The following is a 17,642-nucleotide window of genomic DNA, read 5'->3' as shown; positions in this document are numbered from 1 at the left end:
GGAATAGAGAGCCAGAAACATCGATGAGAGAGAGACATCGACCAGCTGCCTCCTGCACACCCCCACCGGGGGATGTGCCCACAACCAATGTACATGCCCTTGGCCGGAATCGAACCTGGGACCTTCCAGTCCGCAGACCGACGCTCTATCCACCGAGCCAAACCGGTTTCGGCTATCCATAATTTTTCTTAAAAAAAATCAAGCTGTGAAAGAAGATAGGTACTTGTTTTTCAAAAAAAGCTCCACAGTTTCACAAAACTCTCTATGTACATTTATATAAGTAAATATATATAGAAAGTTCTGGAAGGACATGCTCCAAACTGATATCAATGGCTTCTGTATGTTGTATTTGATATTTCTAAACAATAGAATGTATCTGTATTAAAAAAAATCTTATGTATGAGTCAAGTATCTGACTAAAGGCCATCCCTCGTCCCCCCCTCCCCCGCCCCCGCTTTTTAAAAAATTCTCACTTGAGGATATGCTTAGAGAGATGAAAGGGGAGGGACAGGGACAGGGACAGGAAGAAAGGGAGACATCAGGATATGAGAGAGAAACATCGATCGGTTGCCGTCCGTATGTGCCCAGACCCGGGATTCAACCTGAAACCCAGGTGCACAGGACAACCCTCAACCAACTGAGCCACTCTAGCCACGCCAGGGAACCCCCTCTGAGGGTCCAGAGGCCTTTTCCTGTCACTCTCTGATGAGAAGCTGGGAGATTTTTCCTTGACGAGGGTGGTGGGGATGGAGTGAACATGTGAGTCAGATGGAGGGCAGGGGACACAAGGTAAATGCAAGCTCGGTCCTGGGGCACATTCTGGGGTCCATAATGAGGGGGGGTGTTGGGTTGGGAAAACAGACCCAGAAGCTGGGCAGGTGGGCTGGGAATTGAAGCATGGGTGCTGGTAGGCTTGACTTTTATTGAGTGCTTTCTGTGACATGCACCGTGGGCCTGATTCAGTGTATAGAGTTGGGCACAGCAAGAACTGCTTTTAAGGTTTGCTAAATGTCTGCATATGTCAAGTATGAAAGTACCCAAGGGTTGAAGGTATGTAGAATACAGTGTGAGGATGCCACCAGAGCTCTGACACACCTTTCTATCAAACAGTCCTGAGGCATCTTTGCAGAGGACTGTACCTGCAGCTGTCCCTGCAAAAGTAAATTGTAGTGTATCTGTGTAACCACCAGGGGGCACACGCATTTCGGGCAGAGACAGGGCTTGGGGCTGGGCAGGAGCCAGGAGGGGTTAATTCCTTCCAGGTGTAGGAGACTCTGCATCCTTCCTCCCACCCCTCAACCCCTCCCCCTCGCCGGAGGCCATAGAAATGAACCCTTCAGTTGGCCAGTTGGAGTTTGTCTTCTTGACATTTGGTCCTGCCCTGAGGCTTTTGGCTCTAAACAGGTTTATAAAGACACGGCATTAATTAAATTTAACTCTTTGTCATCCCACTTTCATCTGAGAACTCAAGCGGGTGCTTCTTTCTCACGTGTTTACTTTTCAGTCCTAAGTAAATGTGGCACAAAGTGAGTGGGAGGGGAGATCATTTGTCCTCGTTTTTGTCATTAAAGACTAAATCACACCCACCCCCACACAAAAATCCCCTGGTAAACAGAAATAGCAGAGAAATCCCTCGAAGCAACAATCTGTCTTATTTGTCTGCTTTGTTTTGAGGATGTGAGCAGATGGCCCAGCTGCATCAATAAGATGTCAGCGCGTACTAGAGAAGAGTTAGCTGGAGGTTCTGGGGGGCTGGCCGTGCTAGCAGCTCACCCCATCTCCCAGGGGCAACTTCTCCAAGTACAGTCTGGCTGCCACGGGAACCTGAGCCCCCCACAGAAGGAGGCTTGTAGAAAGGCAGCTTTCTGGGCTGCACCCCATCTGTCTCCGAATCTGCATTTGACCCCTCGTTGACTTCTTCTGAATACGAATTACATTTGAGGTTAGAGGTCAGCCTCCATGGAGGAAGAGGGGAGATGGGGGGGGGGGGGACAGGTAGGGGGGAGAGCGCATTTCTGTGTCAGGTTTCAAGGACGTTGCCCTGAGGTAAAGGTCACATGCCCTGTGGAAAACCAAGTGGCTGGCAAGCTGGGCCTGAGATGGACAGGAAAGGCTGGGCGGCCGTGGCTCATGTCACTGCAGCCATCTGGAAGGAGAAATGTGGATTTATTGGACAACACAGGAAGTGGCTCGGATGCTTCCCTGAGGACCCCCGTTTTCTGCCACTCAGAAGCACCCAGAAATTCAAAGCACAGTATCCACAGGATGGGTCCCATCTGCAGAGCACCTGTGAAACCCTCCTCCCCCCCACACATGTCTCCCTTGCTTCAGGAAATCTCCCCACTTGATTGCACTTCCTGGAATTTCACCAAATGCAGCTACATTTGTGTGGGATTTTGTTTTGTTTCGAAATCTTTTCAAATGCAAAACCCTTTGGGAAAAAAGAAGCTTCTATTCCGACATTGGAAGGAATTCGCTTATTACCGCTTGTTGCACAGTTGTGATCTCTTACAGGAAGAAGAAAAGAAACGTTTTTATTGAATCGAGAGGGAGAGGTGATTTCCGAGCCTGGAGAGCTTGAATGAAGGGAACAGAAATGGCTCCCAGGGACACTGTGGGCGGGGAAAACTCCAAGCGTGGCTCCTGGTCCTGCAGGGCTTCCGGCCTGGAGGGGCCTGGTCAGAGGAAACCGGAAGTCGTGAGGACGTGTAGCAGGAGTGAGATCTTGGTTTGCAAATTCCAGGCTTGAAGACATAGAGCTTTCTTTATGCTTCTCTGTCACCCTCATATCTACTTTACCTCCCTGGACCCATTTGTAAACAAATACCCCCCAAATCACATGGAGGGCAGAGGAACTAGACTTGATACTGTCACTCAGGAACCCAGGCCGGGGGCCTCATTTCCACACGCCAAGGTCACGTGGCAGGGAAAACAGAAAAGGTGGTGAATTGCACAGAGGCTCTGCATTGGTCAAGGTTCTCCAGAGAACAAAACCAGAAAACATGTGCATGTGCACAGAGGCGGGGGGTGGGGGTGGGGTGGGGGTGGGGGAGAGAGAGACAGAGAGACAGAGAGAGCACAGACAGGGATTTATCTTAAAGATTTGGCCCACACGATTGCAGGGGCTGGAAAAATCCAAAATCTGCAGGGCAGGCTGGAGGCCAGGAAAGAGTTAATGTTGTAGCTAAAGTCCAAAGGCAGTCAGGAGGCAGAATTCCTTTTTCCCTGGGAGACCTGTCTTTTCTCTTAGAGCCTTTAACTGGTTGGATGAGGCCCACCCACATTGTGGAGCAGGATCAGCTTTACTCAGAGCCTACTGTTTCACGTGTGAGTCACATCTAAAACACACGTTCACAGCAGCATCTAGACTGGCGTTTGACCCCAGACTGGGTACCATGGCCTCGCCGGGCTGACGCATGGACTTCCCCGTCATAGGCTCTCAACCTTCAGCTCACGCAGGATGCAGCTCACTTGTGCTCCATGTCATTGGCCAAAGTATATCACGTGGCCTCAGCCACCTGCGGTCACTCTTTGAGCCTGCCCTGGATTTGATGCAATGACTTGGTGCCTTTGTTTCGGTTCCCCCAGAAATATCCCCAGATGAAGAGCTGAGTGCCAGTGGTCTCTTCAGGAGGTAACGCCGGGAAACTCCAACAGGGGGATGGAAGATTGAGGTGGGAAGGGGAGGGGGCCAATCAAGCGTGTGCCAGCCAGCCAGCGTCCACTGCGGGCCCGTGGGCTCCCTCCAGAGGGAGTGCTGAGCATCCTCGCAAGTGTCCCTGGTCCAGAGGGGTGCGGAGGTGAGGGACGTCCATGACATCTCTGGTCCTCATTGGCTGGAGGCATTCCCACTCGGGCCCTCAGGATTGGCCACGGGAGGCCGAGCAGCCCCCTGCGACCAGGAAGGTGTCTTCCGGCGGAGGCAGGGGTGGTCGGTAAGCAGCCCTCGGCGCAGGGACCGCAGTGGATGCGGTGGCCGGTGCCAGGGAGAGGTGGGCCCACGTTCGTGTCTGCTGTGGCTCCTCCCATGCATTCGCCTCGGTGACACCAGCTCATCAGAGAAGGAACAGAAAGAACCGTCCCTTTAGGAAAGGAATCAGCTTTGCTCGCCTTACAGCCAGGCGCTCTCCTCCTGAGCTCTTCCCCCGCTTAAAGGGAACCCAGGAAAGAGCTACTCAGAACTCCTGATGCTCAGGTTCCATACAGTCAATTGCCGTTGCTAAGGACAAGCGAATAATACGTGGGGACTCGTGGAAAGTAAAACTGCAGGGGCCTTTGTTTACAAATAATTAAGAATTTCTAGGCCCGGCTGGTGTGGCTCAGTGGAGTGTCGGCCCATGAATTTGAAGGTCAGGGTTCAATTTCCAGTCAGGGCACAGGCCCGGGTTGTGGGCTCCATCCCCAGTGGGGAGCGTGCAGGGGGCAGCCGATCCATGATCCTCTCTCATCATGGATGTTTCTATCTCTCTCTTCCTGTCTCTGAAATCAATTCTTTTTTTTTTTTTTTTTTTTTTTTTTTTAAATTTTTTTAAATTTCTTTATTGATTAAGGTGTCACATATTTGTCCTCATCCCCCCATTCCCATCCCACCCCTCTCCCCACGCATGCCCCAATCCCCTGTTGAACTTAACCGTTGGATAGGCTTATATGCATGCATACAGGTCCTTTGGTTGAACTCTCCCCCTCCCCCCCACCCTCCCCCTACCCTCCCCTATCCTCCCTCTGAGGCCCGATAGTCCGATCGATGCCTCCTTGCTTCTGGTTCTGTTCTTGTTCCTCAGTCTATGTTGTTCATCATTTCCCCTAGATGAGCGAGATCATATGTCACTAGATATATACTAATAAGAACTGAATGTGAGACGAGCAATAATAGTTATGCTGACAGGCAAATGAATCAATCTGTAGCGAGCTTCCCCCTGGACCAACAGTTCTTTGAGACCCAATTTCGATGTCCAGTAGTTCCTTATGTGTACATGTCAGCACTGACCCCTCAGCTATGGATGGTGGACAAATGGGTAATGGAGGTCCGACTCCCTCTGGTTTGGTCTCGGCCGAACCCAGGGGCACGGCGTCACCCGGACTAAGGGGCACGTGGCCTCACCCATACCCAAGGGGCGCGTGGTCTCACCCGGGCCTGGGACCCAGCCTCACCCGGATGGATCCAGGGGCGCACAGCCTCACCCGGACCCAGGATCTGGCTTCACCCGTACCCAGGGACGCTTGGCCTCTCCCAGACCCAGGGGCACATGGCCTCACCCGGGCTTAGTTGCACAAGGCCTCACCTGGATCCAGGGACACATGGTCTCTCCCGGACCCAGGGACGCTTGGCCTCTCCCAGACCCAGGGCCACTTGGGCTCACCCGGGCCTAGGTGCACGAGGCCTCACCCGGATCCAGGGACACATGGTCTCACCCGGACCCAGGGACGCTTGGCCTCTCCCAGACCCAGGGCCACTTGGGCTCACCCGGGCCTAGGTGCACGAGGCCTCACCCAGATCCTGGGACACATGGTCTCACCCGGACCCAGGGACGCTTGGCCTCTCCCAGACCCAGGGCCACTTGGGCTCACCCGGGCCTAGGTGCACGAGGCCTCATCCGGATCCAGGGACGCATGGTCTCACCCGGACCCAGGGACGCTTGGCCTCTCCCAGACCCAGGGCCACTTGGGCTCACCCGGGCCTAGGTGCACGAGGCCTCATCCGGATCCAGGGACGCATGGTCTCACCCGGACCCAGGGACGCTTGGCCTCTCCCAGACCCAGGGCCACTTGGGCTCACCCGGGCCTAGGTGCACGAGGCCTCACCCGAATCCTGGGACACATGGTCTCACCCGGACCCAGGGACGCTTGGCCTCTCCCAGACCCAGGGCCACTTGGGCTCACCCGGGCCTAGGTGCACGAGGCCTCATCCGGATCCAGGGACGCATGGTCTCACCCGGACCCAGGGACGCTTGGCCTCTCCCAGACCCAGGGCCACTTGGGCTCACCCGGGCCTAGGTGCACGAGGCCTCATCCGGATCCAGGGACACATGGTCTCGCCCGGACCCAGGGACGCTTGGCCTCTCCCAGACCCAGGGCCACTTGGGCTCACCCGGGCCTAGGTGCACGAGGCCTCACCCGGATCCAGGGACACATGGTCTCACCCGGACCCAGGGACGCTTGGCCTCTCCCAGACCCAGGGCCACTTGGGCTCACCCGGGCCTAGGTGCACGAGGCCTCACCCGGATCCAGGGACACATGGTCTCACCCGGACCCAGGGACGCTTGGCCTCTCCCAGACCCAGGGCCACTTGGGCTCACCCGGGCCTAGGTGCACGAGGCCTCACCCGGATCCTGGGACACATGGTCTCACCCGGACCCAGGGACGCTTGGCCTCTCCCAGACCCAGGGCCACTTGGGCTCACCCGGGCCTAGGTGCACGAGGCCTCATCCGGATCCAGGGACGCATGGTCTCACCCGGACCCAGGGACGCTTGGCCTCTCCCAGACCCAGGGGCACGTGGCCTCACCCAGTCCTAGGTGCACGAGGCCTCACCTGGATCCAGGGACACATGGTCTCACCCGGACCCAGGGACGCTTGGCCTCTCCCAGACCCAGGGCCACTTGGGCTCACCCGGGCCTAGGTTCACGCGGCCTCACCCGGATCCAGGGACACATGGTCTCGCCTGGACCCAGGGGTGTGTGGGCTCTCCCAGACCCAGGGGCGCTTGGCCTCGCCCGGGCACGGGATCCAGCGTCATCCGGGTCCAGGGGCACTTGGCCTCACCCGGACCCGGAGTCCGGCCTCACCTGGACCCAGGGGCATGTGGCCTCACCTAGACCCAGGGACGTGAGGCCTCACTTATACCCAGAGGCGTGTGACCACACCCGAGCCCAGAGGCGCGCAACCCCGCCCGCACCCGGGTCTCAGCGGGGCCCCGTCTTCCCGATCCCAATTCCTGCCGGTCAATCCCCCCTCAGCAATTCCCCTGGCCATCCTTCCAGAGCTCCAGTATGGCTGCTGCAGAACTCGTCGGGCGGCGGCTCGGCGAAGCTCCGGTGCACCCGGTGCATGGCGGTGGGCCGGTCTGGCGTCGCTGCTTCGGCCCTTGGGTCTGCATCGGTGGCCGGTCACCGAGCATGCGCACCTGGCCGCTTCCGGGGTGTTGAGATTCTTGACGGACTCGGAGGTCAGCAAGCGCGGAGTCTCCCACTCCATGTCTCATAGGGGCTCGTCTGTCCGTGCTTGGCTGCCAGTGGAGCTGTCCCCTCAGCCGGAGACCGCCGGGGGAACTGAGCCGAGCACGTTCCAGGCCGCTGTTGTATCGCCTGAGCCATAGTTCTTTTGTGTCGCCTGAGCCGTAGTTCTTAAAGTGTGGTCTTTGGGTCACCGGCATCAGCATCATCCCACATACTCCTCTTTTATTCTAGTTGTAGAGCATCTACTCAGCCAGCCCTATGGTGGTCTTGGATGGTGTCTGCTCTGCTCTCTTGTCGTAGTCTCAAAGTTGTTGTGGTAGGCAACAATCAGGCTTCCGCCCTATGCCTCCATCTTGGTCCTCCTTTGTATAGTTAAGTCTTGATTGTTGTTGGTGTCACTGGGGGGGCTCTCTTTGTCTATAAAGGAAGAGTTGCTGTGCAGGAGACACGTTTATGGGCCGGGTCTTGGTGCAGCAAAGCTTTGGCGCTCACTGAATATTCCCGTTGAATGTGTCCCTTATGCACGTGGTTGAAATCTGGTGTCATCTCCCACAGACCACTAGATGCCCTCGTTTCTGGGTCTCCAATGGGGTGTAGATCAGCTACTGCCTTAGGCACTCAGCAAGGATTACAGCAAAAACTGTAGTTTCTTCCTCCTGTCTGAGTGGCCCTGGAGCAGTCCGACTAGAACAGCAGTTCATCTGGTCCGCTGCCAGAGGGTAGGCCACCCACATGCATAAGCCGTTGCTTGGGGCGCAGGTGTGCCTGCAAGACTTGCGGGGCAGGTCTTCAAAACGTGCGTGGCGGGTCCCAGGGCGGGGTGGGGTCTCAGGGCGCCAACAGGCCATGGTGCGGCGAGCCGCGATGGCTGTGAGTCTGGTCCTTCTGCCTTCCACATATCTAAGTCCCCTCGTTCCGCACTCCAGCGCAGCAAACACTGATTGCTGGGCGCACCTCCGCAAGAGTCCCGCCTCTCCCCGCAGGCATCTGGGTCTCCCGGGGTTCGCCAGAAGATGGATTTCAGGGTGATGGAGAGCTAATCTCCCCTAGGTTTGGAACAAAAGCCCCTTTCCCCCGCCACCAGCCAGACCCACGCACCTCCACACCTCATCCCCTCCGATTTCGCTGGGTGCGAGGCAACAGAACAGCCTTTAACCTCCGCCGCCATCTTTTTCAAACTTCCCAATTTGTACTTCTTAATCCCTTCATTTCAGTCAACTCTACTGAAGTCTAGCGCCGCCGGGAGGTGCACGGAAAGGGCGCCCGGGCCTCCGTCCGGTGCGCGGTGCGCGCGTCCCGCGGAACCAGGCGCGCGAGGGCCGCGCGGCTGGGACGGGCGCTGGGCGGCCGCCGAGCTCCAGGCACCGCCATCGCCGCGTTCCGGACGTCGCCGCCGCGGCGTCCCCCCAATTTGTACTTCTTAATCTCTTGAATTCAGTCAACTCTACTGAAGTCTAGCGCCGCCGGGAGGTGCACGGAGAGGGCGCCCGGGCCTCCGTCCGGTGTGCGGGGCGCGCGGCCCGCGGCACCAGGCGCGCGGGGGCTGCGCGGCGGGGACGGGTGCTGGGAGGCCGCCGGGCTCCGGGCGCCGCCGCTGCGGCGGCGTCCCCAGCGTCCCGGGCCGGGCGGCCTGCGGGGGCGGCGGAGTTGCGAAAGTGAGTGAGTTTCCCAGGGTTTCGCCCGGAATGGGGTTCAGTGCAATCGGAGCTGGTGCTCAGCGCACTCCGGAGCCTTTATCTCCTTCCTGCCAGTGAACTCCGGCCAGGTCATCAGCCACCCCTTCCTCTCCGGTTCCATCCTCCCCGCAGGCGCGTGTGCTCGTGTCTCCGCCCGTTTCTCCATACCTCAGGCTTTTACGGCTTCCCCGACTGTCCCCGTGGCCTTCTCCTTCCCCCCAGCTGTGGGCCTTTCAGTCCACCAACTTTCCTGTGGTTCTGGACGATGTCCGTTCTGACCTCTAGTTGTATTTTTGAAATTGTTGTGCCCGGCTGCAGGTTAGGTGTTTAACCTATGCCACCATCTTGGTTTTTCCTCTGAAATCAATTCTTTAAAAAACTAAGACGTTCTAGGTGGTGGCCGCTGAGCATTAACTGAGCATTGGACCCTTCTGTGTGAGGGCCCGCGGGGACCAGCCCCCGGGGGTCCCCGATACCTGGTGAGCTGGAGGGCTCCTGGGCAGGCCTGTCAGCCAAGCTCCAAGTGTCCAAGGCAGATTGGATTTTCCTCCCCCGCCTCCTCCTCTGGCTTTACCTTCCCTCTGATTCCTGGCACTGGAGGCCCAAGGCCATGAGAGCTCTTTCTCTCCCAGGTGCCTCCGAGCCCAGCTCTCTGTTCTGTTTTTGACATGAGTCAGCCCCGTTCTGGATTCGCCAGACGACTGCAGGGAGGCAGGGGACCTGGCTGAGCGTTAGACTGGGTGTCTCTTCGCTGTCACGCACCCCCAGGTTCTCCCTTCTCCGTGTCCCCGGGCCTTCTCCCCTGTGAGTCCGGGGGTTGGGGAAGCTGTTTATATCAGGTCCGCAGCAATCCTGGCCACATATGCCGAGTGAGAGAAGAAACGTAAACTCGACCGGACTTCACCTGGGTGGGATTTTGTTTTGCAAACAGAAATAGAAGAGAGGAATTACATAAAGGAAACCGGGGTACCTTTATTTATTGAGAGGGCTCCTAGGTTTCCGGCCTGAACGGACGCGGTTTCTCTTGTTGGGAGGGGAAATTCCCCCTGTCCTTGGTGCTCTGGGCTGGTCTAATGATTAAGCTGACACCAGATAGATGGACAGAAGAGAGAAAAAACACACATTGAATCGGCACGTACAGGGGCCTCAGAGATACGGGACCTAAAGAAAGGACTAGTGAGGGCAGCTTCTGTGCTTTTTAGAGAAAGAAACAACCGATTTGAGAAGAATGGACAGGACAACTAGACTCAGGGTGGTGCGTGCTTAGTGAGCAGTCTAAGCAGGGTTTGGCGTGGGGTCAGACATTAGTGAAGGGGTAACCGGGTTTGTTCGTACCGGCTTTTGGGCCTCCTTTCATTTTCTGTCTCGATGATAAAGACGGGTCTCCACCTCCCCAGGAAAGGAGGGTCACTTTCACTTTCATCTGGGAGATTTATCTCCTGCTTCAGGGGCACAGGGAGGAGGTCAGGGTGTCCTTCTGCACGGGCTGGTTCTCGGGTAACTTTCGTTCCGAATAACCAACATGCCAGAGCGAACCACCTCGGGGTGGCCTGCCCTGAGCGCCCACCCTGTCCTTCACGCCCTGGTTCGATAGTGGATGAATTTCTCCAAGGTGTCAGGCACTCTTAGAACTTTCAGATACTTCGCTCCTTCCCCCTCCTCATTTATTGGGCCAAAGTCACATCCAGTCATTCCTTATAAGCTCCATCCTAAATCTTATTTTTAAAAAAATATATTTTTTTATTGATTTCAGAGAGGAAGGAAGAGGGAGAGAGAGATAGAAACATCAATGATGAGAAATAATCACTGATGGGCTACTTCCTGCAGGCCCCACACTGGGGATCGAGCCTGCAACCCGGGCATGTGCCCCTGACCGGGAATCGAACCCTGACCTCCTGGTTTATAGGTCAACGCTCAACCATTGAGCCACGCTGGCCGGGCCTAAATCTTATTTTTTCTCTCATGGAGCACAGCTCTTCCTGACGAGCAGGGTCAATGTCCAAACCTAACCTGAACAACAGGAACCTAACACTGCAGCCTTCCTTATCTGCTAGTTACCAGATGTACACAAATGTAAGGGCTAGGAACTCATAGACTAGTCGACTTAAAAAGAGAAATTTAAGTGTATGTAAATTATAGCTCAATAAAGGCAGTTTTTTGAAAATCAAAAGCAGGGTCCCTCAATCTCAGTGCCACTGACACTTGGGGCCGCTGGCTCTGTGTGGCGGGGGCCCGTCCCGTGTGCTGCAGGGTGTCTAGCGGGGTCCTTGGCCTCTACCACTGTGTGCCAGGACCACTCCCTCCTCCCGCTGTGACAACCGAAATGGCTTCAGCTTTCGCAAAGTGCTGCCTGAGGGTCAAGTTCCGCTGGCCTGGCACCACCTCCTCCGAGGAACACTACGTTTCTCTGTCAACTCCTTGGTATTCTTAGGAGTCTACGTGCTAAGAAAGTATGCTCTTTTTTTAATTTAGATTTTTTTTTGTTTTTAGAGAGAGAGGAAGGGAGAGGGGGAGGGAGAAAAACATTGATGTAAGAACTAAACATCCCTCACCCAGGATCAAGCCCACAACCCAGGCATGTACCCTGACCGGGAATCCAACCACCAGCCTTTTGGCACCAGCAGAAAGGGTTTTTTGTTTGTTTTTTAAATATATCTTTATTGATTTCAGAGAGAAGGGAGAGGGAAAGAAACATCAATGATGAGAGAGAATCATTATTGGCTGTCTCCTGCATGTCTCCCAATGGGGATCAAGCCCACAACCCAGGCATGTGCCCTTGACCGGAATTGAACCTGGGAACTTCAGTCTGCAGGCTGATGCTTATCCACTGAGCCAAACCAGCCAGGGATAGGGCAGTGTGCTTTTAACATTTTTTAACATTGCTCAAGATGTTATGAAATCCTGTTCTATAGAATGTACATCCAACATCCAACCATCTACCTTTTTTTTTTTTTTTTTTAAGAATAGTTTATTGATTCTTAGAGAGAGAGAGAGAGGAAGGGAGAAGAGAGAAACATTGCTGGGAGAGTGCAACCTTCATGGGCTGCTTCCTGCGTGCCCCAGTTTTGTTTCAGCTCCAGGCCCAGAAAAGCAGCAAAACCAGACAAGCCATAGCTGACGTCAGGACCAGCTGCGTGGACACATGACCCCCTGCCCTGGCACCGACTGACCAATCAGTGGAGACCAGGATCCTGAAAGGGCACACCTGGAAAGCTGATGAATATTCTATGGGGACCCTCCCCTGAGAGGTCCAGATAAATGCCCTCAATCGGAGGACCCAGCTCTGCTTTTCTCTGGAGCACGGCCATGCCTCTCTCCACCTGTTGCAGGTGTGGTTTCCTCCTCCCTCCCTCCTACACCCCAAGGGCCCTTCTTTTGCCTCTGTAACTTGTTTCCTGAGCCCAGTTCTTCTGCGGCTCACTTCTTCTACCGTGGAGACCGTCTACATAAACTTTGTCTTATAGTTTGATTCTTGGCTCTGAATTCTTTCTTAGCCAGAACTCAAACACCGAGGTTGCTGGCCCGAGGTCCAATCGCTGGTAACATTCTGGTGCCGTCCCACTGCCACCAGATCCGGGGCTTTGGGCCAGGAGAGTGCTGGAAAGGAGGGCAGGAGAGGCCTTTGCAAGAGCCTGCCCTCGGGGGAGTGGCCGAGGGAAGTATGCAGACCAGGGCCGCTCCCAGCTGAACAAATCTGTAGGCTGTGCTGTCAAGGAGCATGGCTGCCTCACTTGGTCATTCTAATCTATTTTGTATTCAACCCCCGGAGGAAGAAGGCTAAAGGAGGGGAAAAAGAAAATCTTTCCTACTACATACAAAATATCGCAGATGTTAGCTGATGATTACAAAAGACAGCCAAGCAGGCCAAGAAACCGTTGGAGGAGAGGGGGTTGTTCTCAGAGCTGACTGTTCAGGGCAGATGCTCCCGGGGATTGAATTACAGAGAATGAGGTGGTAGGTGCCCCTCCTCCTTGGCCCTCCCCGAGCCCCCCCATAACCCCGCCCCCCAGCTCAGTAGGGAGGGAGCTCTTCCAAGCCAGTGGGAAAGAGTCTGCACTGTACCCCTTTAGCAGGCCCTTTATTTTCTCCCAGGTTTTGGAAAATCATTCCCAGCTCTGCATGTATGTATGTGGGTGACTTCCGTGAAGTGTTACTTGGAGACTCAGCCTCAGGTCGGGCATGTGTGGATTCTGCCTCCTCTGTGGCCATTTCCTGCTCCTCTGTGTGAGAATAAACAAATCATCTTTTCTGTCAAAGCACGGTTTAGACAGCCGCCATTTTGGACTGCATGACTTGACAGCCGCCATGTTGGCTGCATGGCTTGCAGCTCCCCTGAGGGCGGCCATCTTGAAACAGCAAAGGCCAACTCCTCCCTTTGAATTAGCCAATCGCGAAAGACTGTGTGCCTGAGCTCCAGTCAAGAGCAAAGGACAGGTCACATGCGAGTCAGGGATTATAAACCTGAGCAGCCCACCTGCTCGGTGTGTGCGCACGCACGAGCTTCCAGACCATGTGTGCGCACTCTTCTACATAGAAGTAAAAGTGTTTGCCTTGCTGCTTGGCTCCTGAATGTTTTGTATTCTACCAGAATCCCTGACTTGGGGGGCTCGCCTTATTTCTACCATCTGGCAACAGCCAGTGATTTTTCATGGGGGACACCCCGTTCCTCACTCTCAGTCCACATGGTCAGTGAAACTGACTCTCACCCTGCCCAGTACCCCTACTCCAAACTGGGCACTTACATCAACCTAAGCCATTGGTCCCTGTGATCGTACATGGTGGTGGGGAAGGGGGGAGAGGGGGCGTCCACAAGATTTAAGTTAGGAAGACGGGAGTCAGCCCAGGTCTTGGGCGGCCCCTTCTGTGGAAGAGGGCTAGCTTTCCGTGGTGGGTGCTAAGCGGACGGGATAGAAGGCGTGAAAGCTTGCCTGAGGATGAAGGCAGACAGAAGCCAGCCAGGGGTGCGATGATGAGCGAGGTTCCCCAGGGCACTGCGTGAGCTTTTGCACCTGGCTGCCGCTGAAACTGATACTACCTGTGGGCGCAAAGGGGGCCGTGTGCTAAAGCTGACAAGCTCAGGGGCGGCCTGCAGGGTGGGCCTTACAAACAGAGACTCCGGTAACCACAGAGCATGGTCTGCAATGAGAACTTCCCAGCTAAAGCAGTCGTGGTGGGTAGTCAAGGCCTAGGCCCGTACCTTTCATGACAAAGGCCAGTCGCTACCTTACCTGAGCCTGTCTGTAGTCTCTTCACATCTACACAGCACAGCTGGGGAATGTCAGGGTAATACCATTTTTTCCAGACCCTCAGGGCACAATCTCCCCCCACAGCAGGCCCACAGAGCCCCTCATTGTTATTGCTATCATGTTAATTGCTGACTGTTAACTACCCTGCGCCCACCTCTGTAAAAGAAGTACGGTGTCTATTTGTTTTGCTTTTTATCCAATCCCAGAGATTTCCCCGCTTTGCGTTCTCCCACCTCCCTAATCTATCACCAATGGACTTCATGTAACCCCAGTACTTTCCCCCCTTGATTCTGATGTGTAAAATAAGTGGCGAAACAACCACTTTCCGGAGCATTTTCTCAATGCATTGAGATCTTGCTTCCTAGCCATGGTCACCGGCGTGGCTCAAATAAATGCATAACAATTCTCACAGGCTGGACATTTTTTTACGGTGACACACCCCAGGACTTTTCAAATATATGAGCCTAAAAGTCTACTTCCCTCCCTTCTATTTTCACCCTTTTCCACTTGGGGTTCTGTCACTTACAACCCAAAGGGTTCTGCCGGGCACAGGGGGCTGCGGGAAGTCACAGCAGGCCGGAGGGGAGGAGAGACAAGAGAGGTTAGTCAGATAACAACTGCCCGGCAAAGCCAGCAGACGTTTTACATGAACTCCCAGGTAGCTATCGGCAGGAATATCTGAAGAGAAGGGCCAGGAGCCACAGACCGGCAGGCACCGTCCCTTTGGGCCGAGCACTGACTTTCTGGACTATTGTGCACCACCAATCCAGAGGAACACACACTTCCTCCCCACACGTCTGCACCTACGGCAGGACTGGCCTGCTCCCCCTCTCCCGCCCCTTCACCTATAGCCAACGTGAATTCTTTCTAAACAACCTCCCTCTGCCTCCCTCAGCTGTTTGCCCAGAGAGCACTCAGCTCCAGGGCAGCCCTTTGCCCAGGACCTCTGCCGCGGCTCTTGGGCCTGCATCCCCCCGGGACGTGGGCCTTCTCTGGCCAGTGTTTGGCTCAGTAAAACCCTTCTTCCAGAAAAGCTTTTGGCCATGAAATTTTCTTGTTTAATATTCTCAGGGAGCTTGTAGGTGGGTTAGAGAGTCAGGCAAGAAAATGGATGGATAAATAATATAATCAGTGTTATTTTAAATGGAAATATTCGACATGTGATGCCTACTCAACAGCATCCCTCTCTTCTTCCTTAGTTCGTGGAATCCCTGATTTTATTCAAGGAGGCAAGATGCTCAGGACTTGCATAGGCTCGGGGTGAGCATGAGAGATCTTAGCCAGCGCCGCTCAGATGTTAGCATGCATTAGAATCACCCAGAGGGCTTTAAAAACCCAGAACCCCAGGCCTCACCCTCAGAGTTGCTGATTCAATAGGTCCAAGTGAGGCCCAAGAATTTGCACTCCTAACCAGTTCCCAGGCCATGCTGCTGCTGCTGGCCAGAGGGTCACTAACCTACATCTAGCATGGCCACCTGGTCCCCCTGCCCTGGCGTTTGGTTTAGGGGTGGGCACATGACCAAGTGCTGGCCAATGAAGTGAAAAGGAGAGCCCCTGGAGGGATTTCAGGAGGAATTTCTGCTTCCTGGGGAAATGTGAGTAGAGTTGTGTGAGAAGATACTCTTTGGAGCTGCTATTGTCGTGTTGTGTCTATGTGGAGCCTGGACCTTGTCGAGGAGCTAAGCAAACCCCGGAATCATCTACCTTCAAGCTCTTTTTGTGTGAAACAATGAAATGCTGTTATTCCCATTTGCAGGTAGAGTTGTGCGTGTGCCAGCGGGTTCCGAGGGCCACCGATCTGTGAGTGGGATGGAGTGTTAGGAAAGGCTTCCTGAGGAGGTGATTCACTCTGGTTTCACGGCTCTTCAGGGAGGATGGTGCCCATTGGTGCCCAGGCAAATGACAAATGATGACACTTTACAGACTCACTTGATGGAGTGCCTTTTGAACTGGCTAAACTGGAAATGTGAGATTTATGAATGCCAAGGGTTTATTTCCTGTATAAAAACTGTGTGGGAGCACAGAATAAGGAAACTATTAAATCTCCCTGTTGCGTAGACAAGGAATAATTTGTGTGGAGGTGACATTTGGGCCAGGCCACTTAGAGCTGGTGTGGGTGGAGAGATAATGGTACGGCCTGTTATGTGGTATGTACCGTATGTTTGTGGGACTTAATTGATCTTAAGAACACATTATCCAGAGAAAATGGCACGGACAGCGGTCCAGAGGCATGGCCGAGCTTGGCATCTCTGGGTAAGAGCACATACTTTGGTGTGATGACTTAGAGGCAGTAGGGGTTAGACCAGGCGTCCTCAAACTACGGCCCACGGGCCACATGCGGGTGTTTTTGCCGTTTTGTTTTTTTTACTTCAAAATAAGATATGTGCAGTGTGCATAGGAATTTGTTCATAGTTTTTTTTTAAACTATAGTTCGGCCCGCCAACGGTCTGAGGGACAGTGAACTGGCCCCCTGTTTAAAAAGTTTGAGGACCCCTGGTTAGACCAAGCATGTCAGACTCGCGGCCCACAACGAATATTTTTGTGGCCCAGCCAATATAACGGTATGTAAGAAACATTTTAATAAAAATTTTGTAACTTAATTTTTACAATGTCCTGTTATACATAATTATTAATAACGAACTACAACATTCACTAATGACTGATTCTATAATCGTGTTGCATTAATTTCCCTTACGCGCAGGCGCACCATTTCTCTCCACTAATACTAGCGGTGAATATTTTACAGCTGACGGCCCTGTCATTAGTCTTGGACTGACTTGTTTGGTGTGCGCAACAGGAAATATTTCGCTTTCGGAGAACAAGAAAAATAGGTTTATTTGCGTTACGCTTATTAATTGGTGTAGTTATTCAGTGTCCGGTAAGTTAATATTCAAGAAAACATATCAATTTTTATTAAAATGTTCTATTTTATGTTAATGATTACTCATTTATTTCAGCCCTTTGTCTCTATCAAAATAAACCTACGCTTCTATGAAAAGCTTTTGTTTTTTTTGCGGCCTACATACACTTAAACCTTGTTTATTTGGCCTGTGTTAGCCTTTGAGTTTGACATGCTTGGATTAGACTGTGCCATGATATGGAAAAAAAAATAAAGTTGGGGAGCATTAAATTAGAAAGCAAAATCAAGGAGATCAATTAGGTCAACAACAATAACTACAAATGGAATATCCCAACATCAAAGGCTTCTGAACCCCAACTTCCTCAGCTTTTCTGCCTCAGGAGGGGTACCGCCTTTGCCTGAAGGAGGCAGTTGTCCCCAGACCCCCTGCCCCCCACCGCCACCTTGGAGGAGGAATTGATCCAGGCCCTACTTGTCATTTAACTGTTCCCCAGCAACCAAACTCTAAACGCAGTATGGCCTGGGGTGGAGCAGGGGAGGGCAGAGCAGGCTGTGAAGTGAGCCAGAACGTGACCATCAGAAATGATCCTGTGTACAGCAGGCTGGGTTAAACAGGCGCGATTTCTCACAGCTGGGGTGATCAGTCCAGGGGCTCCATCTCCCAGCTCCAACCAGCCACCACCGCC

This window comes from Eptesicus fuscus, chromosome 4 (genome assembly GCF_027574615.1).
Source record: "Eptesicus fuscus isolate TK198812 chromosome 4, DD_ASM_mEF_20220401, whole genome shotgun sequence".
Taxonomy (NCBI): Eukaryota; Metazoa; Chordata; class Mammalia; order Chiroptera; family Vespertilionidae; genus Eptesicus; species Eptesicus fuscus.
Note: the sequence above shows the minus strand (reverse complement) of the source record.